At 38.2% G+C, this 17,535-nt stretch overlaps 1 long non-coding RNA gene across 1 annotated transcript in view; it reads left to right on the plus strand.

Moving 5' to 3' along the window:
* Positions 1–1,862: 1,862 nt before the first annotated feature.
* Positions 1,863–17,535, plus strand: part of LOC308553209 — a 39,294-nt gene continuing 23,621 nt past the window's right edge. The window contains exon 1 of the long non-coding RNA XR_013998209.1: positions 1,863–1,948. This is a non-coding gene — a long non-coding RNA (uncharacterized lncRNA). The remainder of the gene's footprint in view (positions 1,949–17,535) is intronic.

Below are 17,535 nucleotides of genomic sequence, written 5' to 3' on the forward strand. Positions count from 1 at the left end.
TAGGTAATAAATCAGAATCATTCAAGCAAGTCTCTATATACATAGATCTCTGAGGTGTTTAAAGGACAGAACCAGCTACTTCACATAGCTCAGCTCTGAATTGTAATACATCTTTTTCTCATTTTAATCTTGCTCTATTCTTAACTTTATTTCGAGGCCATCAGGGTCACACTTGTAAGCTATTGATACTTACGTTTTGACGTGCACGCGCGCACACACACACACGCACAATGAATGTTAAGTAGACATTACTGAAAAACAACTAAGTCCCAGGAAGTAATCTCTTTTTCTGAGGAAATCATCTCCTTTCTAGGTTGATACCTTAAAAGATACAACCTTCCTCTCATGGCAGTTGAGATCCCTGAGACACACAGAAAAGTTTCTGATAGGAGATAGTTATACACTAGCTTTTTATTTGTCTTATATTTTTAAGGGGCTGAAATGTAAAGTGCAATTTCCAGGACTGTACAATTCAGAAACCAGTTTAAAATGGAGAACTGTCTGCTTTGTACATGGTTTTGTTTTTATAAACTAAATGTCTCTCTTATCATTCCTATAGCAAAGGCTCACCCCAATGGAAGTCATGCGTCAGATTCAGAATGGCTCACATTCCAAGGGCTATTTTTCCACATACCCTGAGGAATTCAGAATCATCTTAATAATTTTAAGTTACACACATTCTGAAAGGAATGCATCCTGCCTGCTCAGGGACTGGGTAGCTCTCAGCCCTGCCCTGAACCATGTGGGTCCACTGCCCTAGAGAGCTGTCGGGAATGGCTTGAGGAGGTTACGTGTATTTAGCCGGGTTCTCTCAATAGACCAGATCTGTTCTATAAGACACCAACAGGGATACAGGATATTTAGAATCAATGTTCCCAGAGTCTGGAACTTGCAGAAGAGGAAGGTATCCTTGCCCACTGGATTTCTACTAACCCTCTGTGACCATTTAACTAGCATTTCATGTCAAGGGCAGTACCTTAAACACAGTTCTCTTCACTGCTGTCTGGTGGAAGCGTGGCACTTAGATAATCCCCAGACCCATCAATTTTACTAGAATCCTGAACAGTGCTTCAGTGACTTATGGGGGTCACCAAATGAGCATTTTAAATTTTCTTTAATTAAATCGTTGTATTATATGTTTGCTTTTTAGTGTAAAAGGTTGTTTTTTCCTCTCCTTTTTTAAACTTCAGCATGACAAACTTTAGAATGACAAACTAATTTATTGAGACCAATGAATTGGTGTGTGAAGGACGGAGTTTGAGATGTAGTCACTATTTTTGTGCATCTCTATGTGTTAGTCATTATGTTAGCACTTACACATGGGTGGTCTTAACTATCTTCATAAAGTGAGAGCTGTGGTTCGTATTTTGCATAATACTGAAGTTGAAATGTATAAAATGGAATTTGGCATACATGCTTAGTTGGGATTTGAATTCATGCCTCTGTCTCAACATCAGCATTTGTTGTATAAACCACTTTGAGGATCATAGCATCACCGAAGGAAAATATGTCTAATAAATGAATTTTGAAGGCACAGAAGGATACATTTATTTTGAAAATCTTGGACCTTACAAAGTACAGAAAAATAAGTGGAGATATTCAATATAAATATATATAATTTTGAAATGAGATTCAATGGGTTGTGTGCTGAGTTGTCTTCTTTGTATTATTTGTACATTTTTGAGTGTGAAAGGTTTTTTTCACTCCTTTTTTAAGCTTCAGCATTGGCAAATTTTAATTGTTAGAAACTTCTTTTCAAATTCAGAACAACTTTAAATAGCCTTCTCAAGTTAACATTATTGCAAGAGGTAAAATCAATTGCAATGAAGAGGCTTTTGCCGCTCAGCCTGGCTGCGGCTCCCGGAAGCGTGGGTGGCTGGGCACCGTCAGCTTCCAGACAGGACTGCTTCAGCTGAAGGGGCAGAACACACAGGACTCCTTGGAACCGGTAATTTCTCTTTGATTCCTCATCTGCCTAGATTCTCCCTTTCATTAGAGGCTTTTGAATCCAATGAAGAATGACAAGAGGAAAGAGTGCATTTCAGATTACAAAGTTTGATTTTTCTAGTCTATTGATTTGTAGGGCCATGTGGATTTGATATTGGCTGTAATTAAACATTAATCAATAGTCATGTCTAGTCTTCAGTTCTCTGTTTTTAGTGATGGGCTGCTACTGTAGACTGGTTTCTGAATTTCTCTTGCTTTTAACCATTAACTTTGATAATGCATGAATATTAAAAGCTTGTGCAGCAAAGCTCACGTAAGTAAAAGTAAAAGAGGAATTAAGTGACTTGTTTGCTTAATTATATTTTTAGAGGACTCTTACTCTAATGGCTTAAGATCATGGACTTGAGACTAGGTCATTAGAATTTGGAGCCTGCCTCTGCCACTTTTTAGCTCTGTTAACCTGAGCAAGTTACCTCAGCTTTCTATATCTCAGTTTCCTTGCTTATGAAATGGAGATAATGATACCTACTCCATGCAGTAATTAAAAAGATTTAGACTCAGTACACATAAAGAATTGAAACCATGCCTGACACACAGTCTAAGTGTTAGCTATTCTTATTAAGTGTACTCGATTATCTTGAGAGGTCTTTAAGTGTGGGACTGACGCACTTGAATTTAAGAATTGGATAACATTATTGACGTTTTCATGTGAAATAAAAGTTAATTTCTCTTTTTCCAGATTGTATTTTTCTTTAGTAGCATTATATTTTATCAAAAGCTATAAACATAGTCTTCTTAAAATACAGGACTGAACTGTTCCTCTCAGTTTGGACACTGCTAAGTCTTATATTTCAAAATGTGCCTGCATTTCTATGAGCCTTTCATCCAAGTACTTTGCCAGCTGTGTGTAGGAGTCAGGGAAAGATTGCTATAAACAGTTAGATGTAGTATTCAGGAAGGACTTTCTTTAGAAAGAAAAAGTTGGCGTTTTTGTGGTGGTGCTGGGCTAGAATTTTAAGTGACCTTAGCTCTAGTTGTAAAGCACGTTGATGCAGGAATTCTGAAGAATTTGAATTTGATTCTTTGCTCATATAGAAAGTGTTTGATGTCGACAACCCACATAAAATGGGGAGTGGTTTCAACACTGGGTAAATTCTAACAAAATGTTTTTTTTTATAGCGACAAAAAAGCATACCACCATTACCTTTAAGATAGCACTGCCAATTCAATTTCAGGTTAATCTCTTGCAGATGAGAACTCAATCATATGTTTAGAAGATCAGACATGACAACTGAGTAAGAAATTATTGTCAATTTGGCACAGATGTTGGCGAAGGTATCCTGGGAAAAGTCTAAATCGCAGTAGGCTCATCAGTCCAGCTTCTTAAGTCTTCCACAGCTGGAAGCAAGCACTACTGTGCCAAAAACTGTCATAGACAATTGACCTCACAAACAGAGAGCCCCCAGCATGGTGTGATTTCAGGGTTGGTTGAAGTCCCCTTGCTTATCTGCTTATCTAGCTTATCCATACCTAGAGTTTCAGCCTGAGGATGCCTTTGATTTCATTCAGTCCATGTGTCCTTTTACCCATGTGTTCCGGTAAAGAAAGGAAAGGATGGTTTCAGCTGTGAGCATCATTGTCCCTCATGACGCCACATCTACTGTTCACTTTTGGTTTTCATTTTTCATGACCTCAGGAGTATTGACTAAACCGACCACTCCCTCCCAATATTCCTTTCCCTTGGCTTCTTCGGCCACTTTCTCTCTCTCTCTTTTTCTCCCTCCTCTCTGAACGTTTTTTCTTAGTGTTCTTTATTAGCTCTATCCAACTAGTAAATATTGGATTTTCAAAGGCTGCTTACTCTTTTCTGTCTGTGATCTTATCCACTTTTTACACTTAAATTGCCTCTTACTCCCTGGCAAATCCCATGTTATCTTAGGTTCCTACAAGGTAGTTTATTTGGAAAGTTACCCCAGGCAGTGGCGGTGGCACACATGGGGTTGTAAGGCAGGCAATAAAGAAAAGCCAGCGGAAAGGTGCATTTTCAAGTTGACCTCTTCTTTAGGCAACTGGAGCTGGATCCTTCTAAGTTCTTCTGAGCAGCTTTAATAAATGCAGCTCGGATCTGTCCACCTAGGGGATAAAAAAAAGAAATATTTATTTATCAGTTTCTATTTCCCATTGATCAAGGGGGATCTCATGAGAGTTAATTTCCTGACACTTCAGGGTGCACATATATGGATCTCAGGCAGCAAACAGGAGACACATGGTTAAAGTCTAGGGAACACATTGTCAGATTAGACCTTCGAAAATCTGGTTGAAACTTGATGACAGGGGGTATCAGTGGTAGTTGTAGCACCTTTGGCTGGAGAGAGATGGGCTAAAATGATGTATGAGGAGGCACAAGAGATGCCTGATACAAATCCCAAGCATATTTCTCTAGCCCAGACTTTTCTGAGCCCCAGACCCATCTAACCAATTGAACTCACTCATGCTCTTTGCCCTCCAACCTAAACATCCTCCAAAGTTTCCTGCCTGAGAAATGGTACCTAGGTGCTCATACCATAAACCTAATCATCACCCTTGACATTGCCCTCCCTTCAATTTTCCATATGAATTGAGCTCCAATTCTACCTCTTGTTGACCTTCTCCATTTCCACAACCACCCGTCATCTAAACCCCCATCACCTCTCCCTTTTAACCACAAAAAGCTACCTCACATTTGCTCTTGATTTCTTCAAATTTTTTCTCCACTCTGACCTGGAAAGAACATTTTTAAAATGAAAGTCTAAGCACATAATTCTCTTGTTAAACCCCTTTACTGGCTTGTCATTGCTCTTAACACAAAGTCTAAACACTTTAAAAGTAGCCAATACATATGGTATCTCTGGTCATTATCTTTGTCATTCAGAGTCCAGCTTCACAGAGCTTCCCTTCCTGTGCCAAGTAGCACAAGTTCCCTCCTTCCTCTGACCCTGCCTACAATCCTGTGGTAAGTATGTCATTTTCAGTGAGTTAGTTTAGAAAACAAGGCAGATTAATGGTGATGTTTGGATCTTAGAAAGAAAGGGTGAGGTTAATGCAGGGAACAACTAGAGAGAAGGAAGTAGTTCAGAAAGAGGGAACTGAAGTCTGATTTAAACATCAACTACTTTTATCATTTTTATCCAGTGCCTTGTACCCAAACCTTCATTATTTATTTAACAAACAGTTTTATCAGTTACATAGCACTTTGTGTAAAGCACGGCCCCAAGTGCTTTGAAACATTAACTCATTTACTTAATTACTGCTGTGCTTCAGAACCGAGCTCTGTTCCAGATTCAAGTTCCTTAATGTTGCCATGCTTATTACGAAAAATACTACACTTCTTGGAATTCTGGTGGTTTTGTAGAATAAGTGGTTTAAATGTTGAGATTAAACTATTACACGTTATGGACTTTTGGAAATACCTGACTTTGAAAAACACCTTGCCTTTTCATTTAATTTTTCATTAATTCATTCAATATTTATTGGGAACCTTCTTTATGTTAGAAGATTTGCTGCCAAGGCAGTGTGTTGCCAGGACCTCAGATTCTCTATCCAAACCTGACCTTTGTTCCCCTGGCTGGCATTCCCTGCTATTTGTCTCTCCTCATTTGAATAAAACTCTGCTACCTAAGTTACCAAGCAATAAAAAAAAAACACATTTAATCTATTCCAAATGTTTTAACTGAAAATGGAAGACCCTTTACTATGCATATGTAGTAGCCCAGACTATTACCCTTCAAGCTAAATTCTCGCCCTGTTTCGTGCATCTCTACTCCAGCCTTGCTGCAACTTGGGCAGGAGCATCTCGGTGCCCTCTCCATGCACACCTGTCTTTGCATTTCCTCTTCCTACTCCTTGCAAGGCCCTCTTCTCTTTCATTGACTGGGGACTCCACTCATTCTTAATAAGATCAAATGCCATATTTTATTAGGAAACTTATTTTGCAGAGATGGTCATCATCTCCTCTGAACTCCTGCATTATTTTTTGCATATGTTTATTTTCTCAATGATATCGTATTTTACATGTTTATAGGCTCCTAATTAGACTCTGGGCTTCTCAAGTTCACAAGTCATAGCTCCTCCATTTTTCTTTTATTAGCACTTTGGGAAGAAAATATCACCATCAAAACAACAGAGATAAATATCTAAAATAAACCCAACTTAAAGATACTCAGAAACTATATGAAGAACATTTTAGTACTTCGCTAAAGGACATGAAGCAAACCCTAAATAAATGAAAAGCCATACCCTGTTTGGGAATTTTAAAAAAACAATTCCTATTGACAATTTTCTGAAAATTAAACAATAAACACATGTATATCTCAATTAAAATAACAATATATTTTTTTAACTTTCCAGAAATAATCAGTATGTGAGAATATCTTGGAATATCCTGATATAGAAATGTAATTGGTAGGAAGTCATCTTTTATTGGTTTAAAAAGAATTATGAAGCTATGCTAAAATCATTTGGTACTATTCTATTGCATAAATGATCAAGGAAACTGAAAGAAAGTGAGAAATAAATTCATAAATATAATCAAGAAATCAGTAAAGAAGATATTTAAAAATCTTAAGGATCTGATACATTATTCAGAAAATTCTTTTGGCGATCAGGCTAGGTCTTTTGAGAAAAGTAAAACTAAATCCCTACTAAAAGTTTTATTCTAAAATAAATAGCATATAAATAAGCATTTAAATATGAAAAATTCTAAAAGCACCAGAAATAACTTTATTTCTTAAAAATCCTTGGAGTGGAAAAGATTTTTTCTAACTCAGAAATTGAGGGGAAAAAATAATAAATTGGACTATACAAAAGAGTTTAGCTTTTGAATTGCAAAAATATTTCACATCACAAGAAATATGACAACTATGAAAAATATATGCAAAATATATAAATATATGCCAAGCAAATGTCACAAAGAGTTTTCACAATAGAAAAATGAGCAAAGACTTGAAGCAAAATTCCACAGTAAAAAAAATTACAAATAGTGAATAGCCACATGGTAAGAAGCTAAAATTCTCTTATAACTCTATATGCAAATTTACATAACAATGAGATGCCATTTTTTCCTACCTTATTGGAAACACTAAAATGTTTTATAATAGCCAGTGCTGGCTAGAATAAACAAGTACTCTCAAATTTTGTTGAAAGACATTGTGAAAATATAAAGATGTTTTGCGACCAAGAATCCCACTCACAGGAATTTATCTGTTTTACTTAAGTGCAAAGATGTTCATTGAGGCCCAAATCCAGAAACAACCCAAATGTTCATCAATAGTAAAAGTACTAAAAAAATTCATCTATTGTGCTATTTTGCAACTCTGATTAAAAATGGGGAGATTTAGCTACTTAAATGGAAAGTTGGCCAATATACTGGTCAATAAAAAGGGAAAATTGAAAAACAGAAATGCTTGTGTAAATAAAAGGATTATTTACATATGTATGCATATATTTTTCTGAACATGTAGACATAAAACTGTTAATATGGTTAAATCTGAGAAATAACAACTGTGGAGGAAGGGAGATGGCAAGGGGACAGTATTACCTTCCATATTCTATCTTGTTTGAATTATTTTATAAACCAAATCAAGTAGTGTTTTATAGATTTCTATTTTTTCCAAAAATGGAAACTTTTCTTGCCTCTGTCACTGAAAAAGTTTTCTTTAGGAATAACTCGTTTGTTCTAAGACACCATGTGTCTGCCTGGTAAATGATGGGTCCAGAAATTGAAATATCCATGCTCATGGATTGTGACAAATTCCTCTGGGGGTTAATTTTTATATTTAGAGTTTGCTCTGACAGGAGTATTGAAGTCTGCATATGCATGTTGTAGCTGGGATAATTTTGGCACAAGCAGAGGCTCTTGCTGCTACAGCTCAGACAAGATGGATGCCTCCAACAGCAGCAGCAGCATGCTGGCCATGAACAAGTCCATTTATTTTAGCATTGAGTGCATCATACTTTTTCTTAGTCCTGTGCTTTCTTCACTTCCCTCTGGGTTGGCAGAAAAAGTAGATTTCACAGTATTATTATTTTCTCTGTTGCTTCCTGGTAAAATATAAAAGAGAGAAAATGTTGAGTGTCCATGAGGTCTCATTGCTGAACATGGAAGCTTGGCTCCAAAGAGTGTTGCTACAGGTACAACTAATTAGGTGAGTGACTTCGGATTTCCACGTACAATTCTGTACCCAGTTCTGCAGTGCGAGATTTTCCCCACGCCACCAAATAATTCTCCAGCATCAGCTGGGTTTCCTATAATTTTTCTCAATTCTGAGACTGTCCTTCCAGAGATAGCATTTTACAGTTTTCACAGATTGAAGGCTCAGTCCTGCAAGACTCTCCCAAACCACCACTTCAGAGACCCATCACAAGTCTAAGTTGTAATATGTGCTTCTGACTGCCCAGCTGTAGAGCAGAAGGTCCCCAAACCCTCTCTTTGGGTTCAATTAATTTGCTACAGCAGGGATTGTCTTTTCTTGGTATGGTGGGTTGCTTTTAATTGTATCATCAGCATTATGATAATTATGTTAAGAGATTCTAGATCCTATTTAAATTTTTTTATTCTTAGCAGACAGTCACAGGCTTAGGTTTAGCACAAAACTCCTGGCTTACTCTTGTGGGCTGTGGTTCCAATGACAATTCCATTATTTAAGTGTACACTTCAGTGGTTTTTAATATGATCACCAATATGTGCAACCATTGCCACAGTCAATTTTATAATACTTTCATCACAAAAATGAGAAACCCTTACCCTTTAGAAATCAGTTTCTTATCTCCCCCATCCCCCAGCCTTAGGCAGCCACTAATCTACTTTTAGTGTCTATAGATTTACCTGTAATAGATATTTCACATAAGTTGATTTATATAACAAGTAGTCTTTTGCAACTAGCTTCTTTCACTTAGCAAGTTTTTGAGGTCAGCCATGCTGTAGCACGTATGCATACTTTACTCCTTTTTATGGCTGAATAATTTTCCATTGCATAGATATACCACCCCTTGTTTACCCACTGATGGCTATTCGGTAGATGGACATTTGGATTGTTTCCGCATTTTGGCTATTGCGAATAGTACTGTTATGAACATTGCGTGCAAGTTGTTATTTGAACACTTGTCTTTAATTCTTTTGGGTTTATATGCAGGAGTGGCATTGCTGGGTAATCTATATTTGTGTGGTATTTCTATGTTTAACTTTTTGGGGAGCCACCAATCTGTATTCCACAGCAGTTGCACAAATTTATACCCCCACTAGCAATGTATGAGGGCTCTAATTTCTCCACATTCTTGCCCACACTTGTTATTTTCTTTTGGACAATTTAATTTTTAGAGTCTTTATTTTTAGAGCTATTTTTGCCTGCTTGGCATGTGTGGTGTCACTGGAACTCCAACTGGACCCTTCCTGTGTTGCCTTGAGAGGGAAGAAGTCCCTGGGATGTCTGGTGCCTCTAGCTGGTAAGAGTCTCCCCTTTCCCCAAGGGACAAAGATTGCTGTGGGGAGATTCTTACTGCCACTGCCGCCTGCTCACCAGTCTCTTGGTGACAGAAGGGAGTCTCGGATCTGCAGGGATAAAGAGACTTCTTGGCCAGGCTGCTTGTTTGGTGTTACCTGGCCTCCCAGTTTCACTAGGTGGTGGGAGAGAGTCTCTGGCCTGATGAGGAAGAAGGCCCTTTCCCTGGCCTGCTGGTTTTCAGGGTGGGTCTTGAATTCTCCCCCTTGCACACGTTGCCTGGTGTTGTTGACAGGACTCTTATCTGATCCTGGGGAGGAATGAACTCATTTGGGCTGCCTTCCATTGCTTGATGGGAGATCTGACATGGGAGGCCTGGGTGACATTTTTCTGTTGGGTAGAGGGCTGTAAGACCACTGCCACTGTGTTTTCCCTTCAGTCTTGGGATCACTAACCAGTTCGCCTTCCTCTTTCTATAGTTCAGAGTTCTCCTTTCATCGCCTCTTGCATTATTTCCAGGGTTTATGGTAGTACTCGGAGAAATGAATATACACTCTCTTATCCAGACTGGAAATCTCTAATTATCTCTTAATGTGTATATCTCTCTTCCACTAAACTCTGAACCCAACGGGACCATGTCTTACTTTGTGTTTTCAGTGTTTAATTCAATTTCTGACATAGCAGACATTTACTAAATGTGTTAATAAATTAATATACAGAGTTTGTTCTGTTTCACTACGGTGAACAGAAGATGTCTGTGCTGTGTTACTTAGCAGTGTCAACAAAGCCAGGTTAGGGTTCTTCTCAATAATATGAAAATGTGACTTTCTTCTCTGTGCTTGGATAGCTGACTTCACATTAATCTGTTTTTTTTAAGATTTTTTATTGATTTTTTTAGAGAGAGGGCAAGGGAGAGGGAGAGAAACATCGATATGAGAGAGAAACATCCATCAAAACATAGATCGGCTGCCTCCTGCACGCCCCCTACCCAAGATCAAGCCGGCAACCCGAGCATGGGCCCTGCCTGGGAATCGAACTGGCAACCTTTTGGTGCAGAGGGTGATGCTCAACCAACTAAGCCACACAGGCCAGGGCTCACATTTATCTTCCAGTGTTACATCCATTGCATGGAATTAAAAGAGATCAAAAAAGGATATCAGAAATGCTTTATGCCACCACGTCATATGCATCCGAGAAGGTCTGAGTGGGCAGAGTTTTCTCAAAGGATTTTAGAAAGTGATCTATATGCAGCTATGCTGCTCCAGCCTTCTGTTAAGAAAAGATGAAAAGAGAGATGCTACTCACCCATTAACAGGTGAGCCTATGAAACAATAAGCATCCGGCAGAGTTGTTTTTATTTATTTATTTGTTGCCATGGCTTAATGGAATTCTGAGGAGGAAACTAAATGTAGGTTAAGATTTTTAATAATAGAGACACCTTTTTTGAGTGTCTCCTGTTTCAAGACCTGAGCTAGACACATTACTTACATTACCAATTAAATCCACAAATCTCCATTCTGTAGATGCAGAAGTTATGAATTAGAGAAATTTATTACCTAAACTCATGCCATTTGTAAACTACAGAGTAAGGATTCAGTCTCCTGACTGTCTCTTAAACTTGCCCCTCTTTCATTTGTAGGGCGACTCATATAATTCAGACTTTCCAAAGGAAAACATAAAAATGTAATGCCTGACAAAATAAGATTTTACAATAAAATTTGTCTTCATTTACCCCAAAGTGTCAGAATAATAGCTTAGTTAATATTATAGGATGTTTTGCTGCAGTGATAGTAACAACTGCCTTTTAACAGAATAATGCATTATTATTAGCTCATTGAACTAAAATAGAGAACATTGTTTCCAAAGACAACGATGTCTTATGATTCGGTGCCTTCTGCCCTGCCCCCTACTGTGTTATTTTCTTTCCTCTACACTGACAAAGGCATTCAGCAAAATGAGGAAATAGTGGAGGGCACAGCTGAATCAAATTTTGAAACAAACAGCCAAAGATAAGTGTGTCACATGAGAACAGCTCTTAATTGTTCTGTGATAATTCACTCAAAATATAATGATGTTGTTAGAAAGAATGAACTAGTTTTCTTGCGGATTAAGAGAGAATCGTTTGTAGAAGATGAAAGGGCATCTAGCATTTGAATAGACAGAGAAAAGAACTGCAAGAACATGAAATTACTTTTTTGCCTGATAAGACATTTATCTGTGTTTCTCTATCCTCATGCTAAATGAGGTCTAGAAGATAGACTCCTTTGAAAGCAGAAATGGTATTAGGTTAGAATTCTGTTCCAGTCACTCAGAGGACAGACATAAATAAGCATTGCAACGAGTCTGGTTACTAACGAGGAGACTTCTTTTGCAAAATTCATCTTAACTTGCTTTTATTCTGGAAACTGCCCAGGGCTTCTTACCAAAAACCAAGGCTGAGTTCTATACGTGGAAGGAAATAAGCTGTATGAGTGGCCTCTCTTCACTGGGAGAATTTGGAAACTAGAATATCATGCTCAAATCATGCTTCTAGTGTTTATGCAGATTTCAAAGCAGATGGTCCTGGGGACTTTTGGGAATAAATCCCTTTAATGAAGATTTCTCTAGAAATATGGATCTATTGGTATAATGTGAAAGGTAAGGAACCTAGATGTGGGGACTAAAAGTAGAGGGGTTAGGCTCTAAGCAGTGTGTCACAGGCCTAATTCTGAAAGACTTACCTCCCAATTCATATGTTGAAGGCTTCACCCCCAGTACCTTAGAATGTAACTGTATTTGAAAATAGGACCTTCAGAAGGTCATTAAGTTAAAATGGGGCTTATTAGTGTGGCCCCTATTTCCATACGACTGGTGTCCTTGTAAGAAGAAGAGATTAAGACACAGGAGGGACACCAAGAATGCATGCACACAGTGAAAAGGCCGTCAGATAAAGCAGTGAGAAGGTGACCACCTACAAGCCAAGGAGAGACACCTTGATCCTGGACTTACAGCCTCCAGAACTGTGAGAAAATAAATTTCTGTTACTGAAGTCACCTAATTGGAGATACTCTGTCATGGCAGATTTAGCAAACTGATACACTGACCTTTGTTAAAAAGGTAAAAAATGAAAGCAACCTGTCTACAGGAAAATGGACAGTGCAAGGGAACCTCGGTCCTCTGCGTTTTACTCTCCCCCAAATCCAGGAGAGAGGATGAGCTCCCCTCCTGAAGCACAGACGATGGGGAGTCCCATTTGGGTTAGCTACGTGAGTCTGAAACAGAGTCAACCTGAGGTCTACCGACAGATGAGACAGGGGTCCCAGCTAAGCGCCGCTGCTCTGGAAAGTAAATGTTTTGCTGCTCAAAAAGCAGAATCGGCCTCTGACCAGTATTCTATGAGCCCTTTTCACTCTCTGTGTTGTGTTTACTTCCCCTGATCTTGGTTTAAATCTCTTAAATTTCCAGAAGTGGGAAGGAAGATGAGAATCAGGACCATGTGTGTAGAATAGGCAGATTTTAAAACCTGTGCTGTAGTGAGTTTATTTTAATCTCCTTTCTGTCCTTACTCTCTTTGATGAATGTGAGCCTCTAGGCAGACAAGCAAGACTTGAATGCTAGATTCTGTTGCTCTGTCTCACAGGAACTTTGTAGGGTAAATAATAGTACAAACTAGCCATCAATCAAATTTTATAAGATTTGGTACCGAGGACTTTTATCTAAGAAAGAATCAGTCGAGTAGGGCAGAATTTGCTGAAGATTGGTAGCAATAAACTAGTTTATCCAAGCTATTCTTTTCTATTATCTTAATCTTAAACAGTTAATAAAGGTTTGTCCACTAACTATAAATAAAACCTCACTTTAAGGAGATAAATTCTGAGAATTAAGTTTAGTAAAAGCAGCAGTTCAGAAACTATTAATTGGGGTTGAACATGTTACAAATTTAGAAAAACAACAAAACCTACTCCACTCTTTTTAATTGATTTTGCTACCAGAAGTTATGTTTTGTGTATCGACCATAGATAACAAAAATTGTTTCTGCTAGAATTTGACAAGTGAGGCCAATATTTGCATAAACAAAATTGTTCCCAGAATTAAACTTGTAAAAGTAAACGAGATGTTTATTTCCTTATTGCAGTGATGCCGAAACTCCACAGAAATAATCTGATTTTATATGTAAAGGAAAGAGACTCTGTCTTTATGGTGTGCTATCTATATTTAATAAACCAAAAAGTTTTTAGCTCCAGTTATGTGTCAGGCACAATTCCTGGTGCTGGAGATAAAACAATTAGATGAAGTCCAAGACATCAAGTTACTCAGTCTAACGGGGATGACAGAAAAGTGAACAGCTATCATCAACTAGACCAGTCTGATCAAGTTACGCAAAATTCAGTGACTAATAATTGGGCTTAGATCAGTGAGCAATTCACAGCTGATGGGTGTTCCAGCTGAGTCCTAGAAATGATTAGGGACTTATCAAGTAGGTGGCAGAGTGGGGGCTTGTAGGTGAACCAGGGGAGCCTGTGAAGGGGTAGGACATTCTAGGCAGAAGGAGCTATATATAAGGTCATACATTACACAAAGAAAAATCCAGTCCTGAAAATATACTTTTACTGAGAGTCAGAAAGTAAAAATAACAGTTGATCCATTTGGTGCCTGGGGAAACTTGATCCTTAGCTCGAGCAGTCGGAAGCTTGGCTGCTTTGTATTGGCCTGTATCAGTGCCAGTCTAACTTATTTGCTTCCAACCCTTAAGTAATTTATCCCGAGTGTCTCTATGTGCAGCACAGACTTGAGATGTTTTAATTCTTAGCAGTCACAGATATTAAGATTTCTAAAAAGTATGTAGGGCAGTTATAAAATTCCCCCCAAATTTTGGAACTTTCAAGGGAGGCAATAAAATAAATTGGATTTTCCAGCATTTGAGAGACATTCGTGTGTCAAAAGTGCCCCCTTATAGCCCAAGGTTATACATCATAACTTCTCAGACTTCACTACAGTGAAAAAACACCCACGTGGCCCTGAGGGCCTATTAAATTTACCAGCATCAAAGGAAGACATGTTTAGATACATTAAAATGTGGTTTCTATGTTTATAAGGATAGAAACATTATATGTCTATAATTCAGCCACATTAAAAAATAGCGTACAGACCACCTTGTCCTACAAAACAGCTGTGGGAACATAAATTAAAGGTATTATCAATTCATTGGAAAGAGTTGAACATTTTAAGGTTGTTTCTATCGGTGGAAGCAAAGATGGAGAGCTGTTGAATAATTGTGAGTTGCTCATACTGTGCCTGGTTTCCAGAAATTGAATTGGGACCAGATGTCTGCCTGAACAGTGAGCATGATCTTATTAGTAAATGTTTCTTTAAATGAAACACATGATGACAAAAATGGTTCTTTGGTGAACTCCCAGTCAAAGGAAAAAATATTAGATAAGTTGAAAAATATGCCATGGTCTTCAAATTTCAGAAGTAGAGACTAGCAATTTAGAGGCGCTGGGGTGGGGAACGTTAGGAAAAATCTTCAATGCACTTTTCATTTAATTTGGTGAACATTTTGATGAATAGTAAGAAATGGTTGATGAAAAGATTAGACACTTGAAAGAGGGCTTAGATTTCATTCTTTTTAGTTTGGTTTCAAACCCTAGTATATTTGCTTTTGGTTGGTTAGAAATACCAGAAGACTTTTACTTAAAGAACCTAAGCAATTAAAATAGTATGTGGTTTCAAAAGAGGGAAATATTATTAATTATTATCTATATAATAATAATTAGGTGTCCCAAAGAAATATATGCACACTTTTTTTTCCCTGATAGTTCAATTGATGTTTCTTTCTTTTCAGATTTAACCCATTGGAATTAATAATTATTCAAAGTGCGTATACACTTTTTTGGACACTCTGTATATGAAAATAAAATAAATTATTTTACTTTAACTATATTTATATTGATTATCTGTATAGCTTTTGTTTTTAACTTCTGATATTAGAACAGGTTAGTATCACTTTGCATTTTGTAAAAAAAACTTTGTGGCATTGGATATATGTATTTAGTTAGGTATTTGGAGTTGTCTTTCAAGGATGATCACTAGTTTCCTCGAAAGTTAAAATACGAATTAAGAAATATAGCATACGGCATTGTGCCACAGCTCCTTACACAATATTTTCAACACAGCTGGTTTTCAATGAATATTTCTTGATTTTTATTGGATAACTGACTCCCAGGGGGAAGGGAAGGTTAATAGCCATCACCAGGGGGCAGCAGAGGCTGTAGGATCTCAAGACCTGGACTTGGCTCTGCCAGCTAACATGGGCACAGTCCTGCCCTCTCCCTCCATTTTTTTGAGGTTACAGTCCGTCCTCAGCTAGGTGTGAACTTCAGAATAGTCCAGGGAGTTTTGAATCACAGTCTCTGTGGGAGGGGCTGGGGCACGTGTAATTTCCAAAAACCACTGGTTATTCTCATGCATAAGAACAGGTAAGAAGAGAGACAGATAGGAAAGACCCCCAAGATGAGTGCCTGCTTTCCCATGGGTGAACCTTAGGGAGCTGTGAAAATATAAACCATAGATACAGGGTTTTCAGTAGTTTACCTGGTGATGTTTGATCTCACTTTGTAGTCACATGATAGGAAGAAGGGTGAAACAGCATAGACTGTTTTCCCTGAGTCCCCTAAAGACTCATCTTTTAACTGGTGTGGAATCTCCACTGAGCTAAAGTTCACTAGACTTACCTCCACTGTTCAGGTGGCTCACAAAGCCCTCTGGTTGTTCTTTTCTCTGGCTCTCTAACTAACGTTCCCATGATTTTAACTTAAGTCGGTCATTTCACCATTTACTCACGTAAGAAAATGCTTCCCTCTTTAGCTCCCCCTTAATGAAGCTTCTTTTGCACACAAAAAGTTAATTGTTTTTGCTAAGCTTATTTGCACAAAAATGACTAAGGGCAGTTGGAACACATAGTTGTGATTCTGTCTTGGATATATATTATTTTTTGAGGTGGAGTTTCTTGCAAATTATCATTCCTCTCATTATGCAAGATCCAGGGGTAAGTAACTTTTTCTATTAGTCTTCTAAAATCATGTGTAAAAATGGTCTTTCCATTGTATCTTAGAGTTGCATCTGCAAGAATTGAATCAAGACTGTGGAACAATACAGGGGAAATAAACCAGACATTTTTATGACTCTAGATAATACTTCTTACAAGGTAGGGTTCATTTTCTGGGCTCCCAAACTTTATATTATTTAAGACAGGCCCTAAGAACAAAGGGGATGAGTGATATATTTTCCTCTTGCTACCAATTAGTTCTTCTTTCGACTCTGGGGTATTGCTAACTCCCCTCCCAACCAGGTGAAGGGGTTTGAATTTTACTGAGTGTGTTGAGAAGCCTTTGGAAGGTTTTAACTAGGAAGGAACAGGTTCAATTTGTGTTTAAAAAAGAGGGATCTGACTGTTCTGAGATTAACTGATGGTAAGAAAATAAGAGAAAAGGCAAGAAGAGCAATGAGAAAACTAGGGGATCTCAGAGATGCTGTTGCTTGGATTGGGAGTAGTGATGAAGACAGAGGAAGTAAACATGGGTAGAATATACTTTGGAGACCCCAGAAGGCCTGGGCCGATTTTTGTATGGTAAGGTGGGATAGGGGAGGGGAGGAAAAGGAATTTGGAAAGGAATGGTTGGAAAATCTATTCTTTTTTCCTCTCACATCCCTTGCATAGTTCTCCAGGTCTCCAAGTTGCTCATAGTGTTCATAACCTACAAAGAAATTCAGTAGAGTGAGACTAAAGGAGTTTGTCTCTCTCTCTCTCTTCTACATTTTAAGGGGATTCATGTGTTTTCTTCTACACAAACAGGTACGCTGAAGAAATAACATAGTGTGCAGAGAACCACACAAACACGTATGAACTGACACTACTGTGCAGAGGTAGAAAACGTGTGCGCCAGACAGGCTAAGGATGCTGTGTGGCGCTTGCTAGCAGCGCTGGTGTGCCCAGGAGTTTGTTTCAACTAGGCCTGTGACTGCAAGTCCAGTCCTGGGATCAGTGTGTCTCGATGTCAAGTGTGAGGCATAGTTTTACTTTGTTGGATCTTGGTCATCATTACCAATACATCTCTCAGTTTTGCTTTAGTGT

Source organism: Miniopterus schreibersii (genome assembly GCF_964146895.1).
Source record: "Miniopterus schreibersii genome assembly, chromosome: 2".
NCBI lineage: Eukaryota > Metazoa > Chordata > Mammalia > Chiroptera > Miniopteridae > Miniopterus > Miniopterus schreibersii.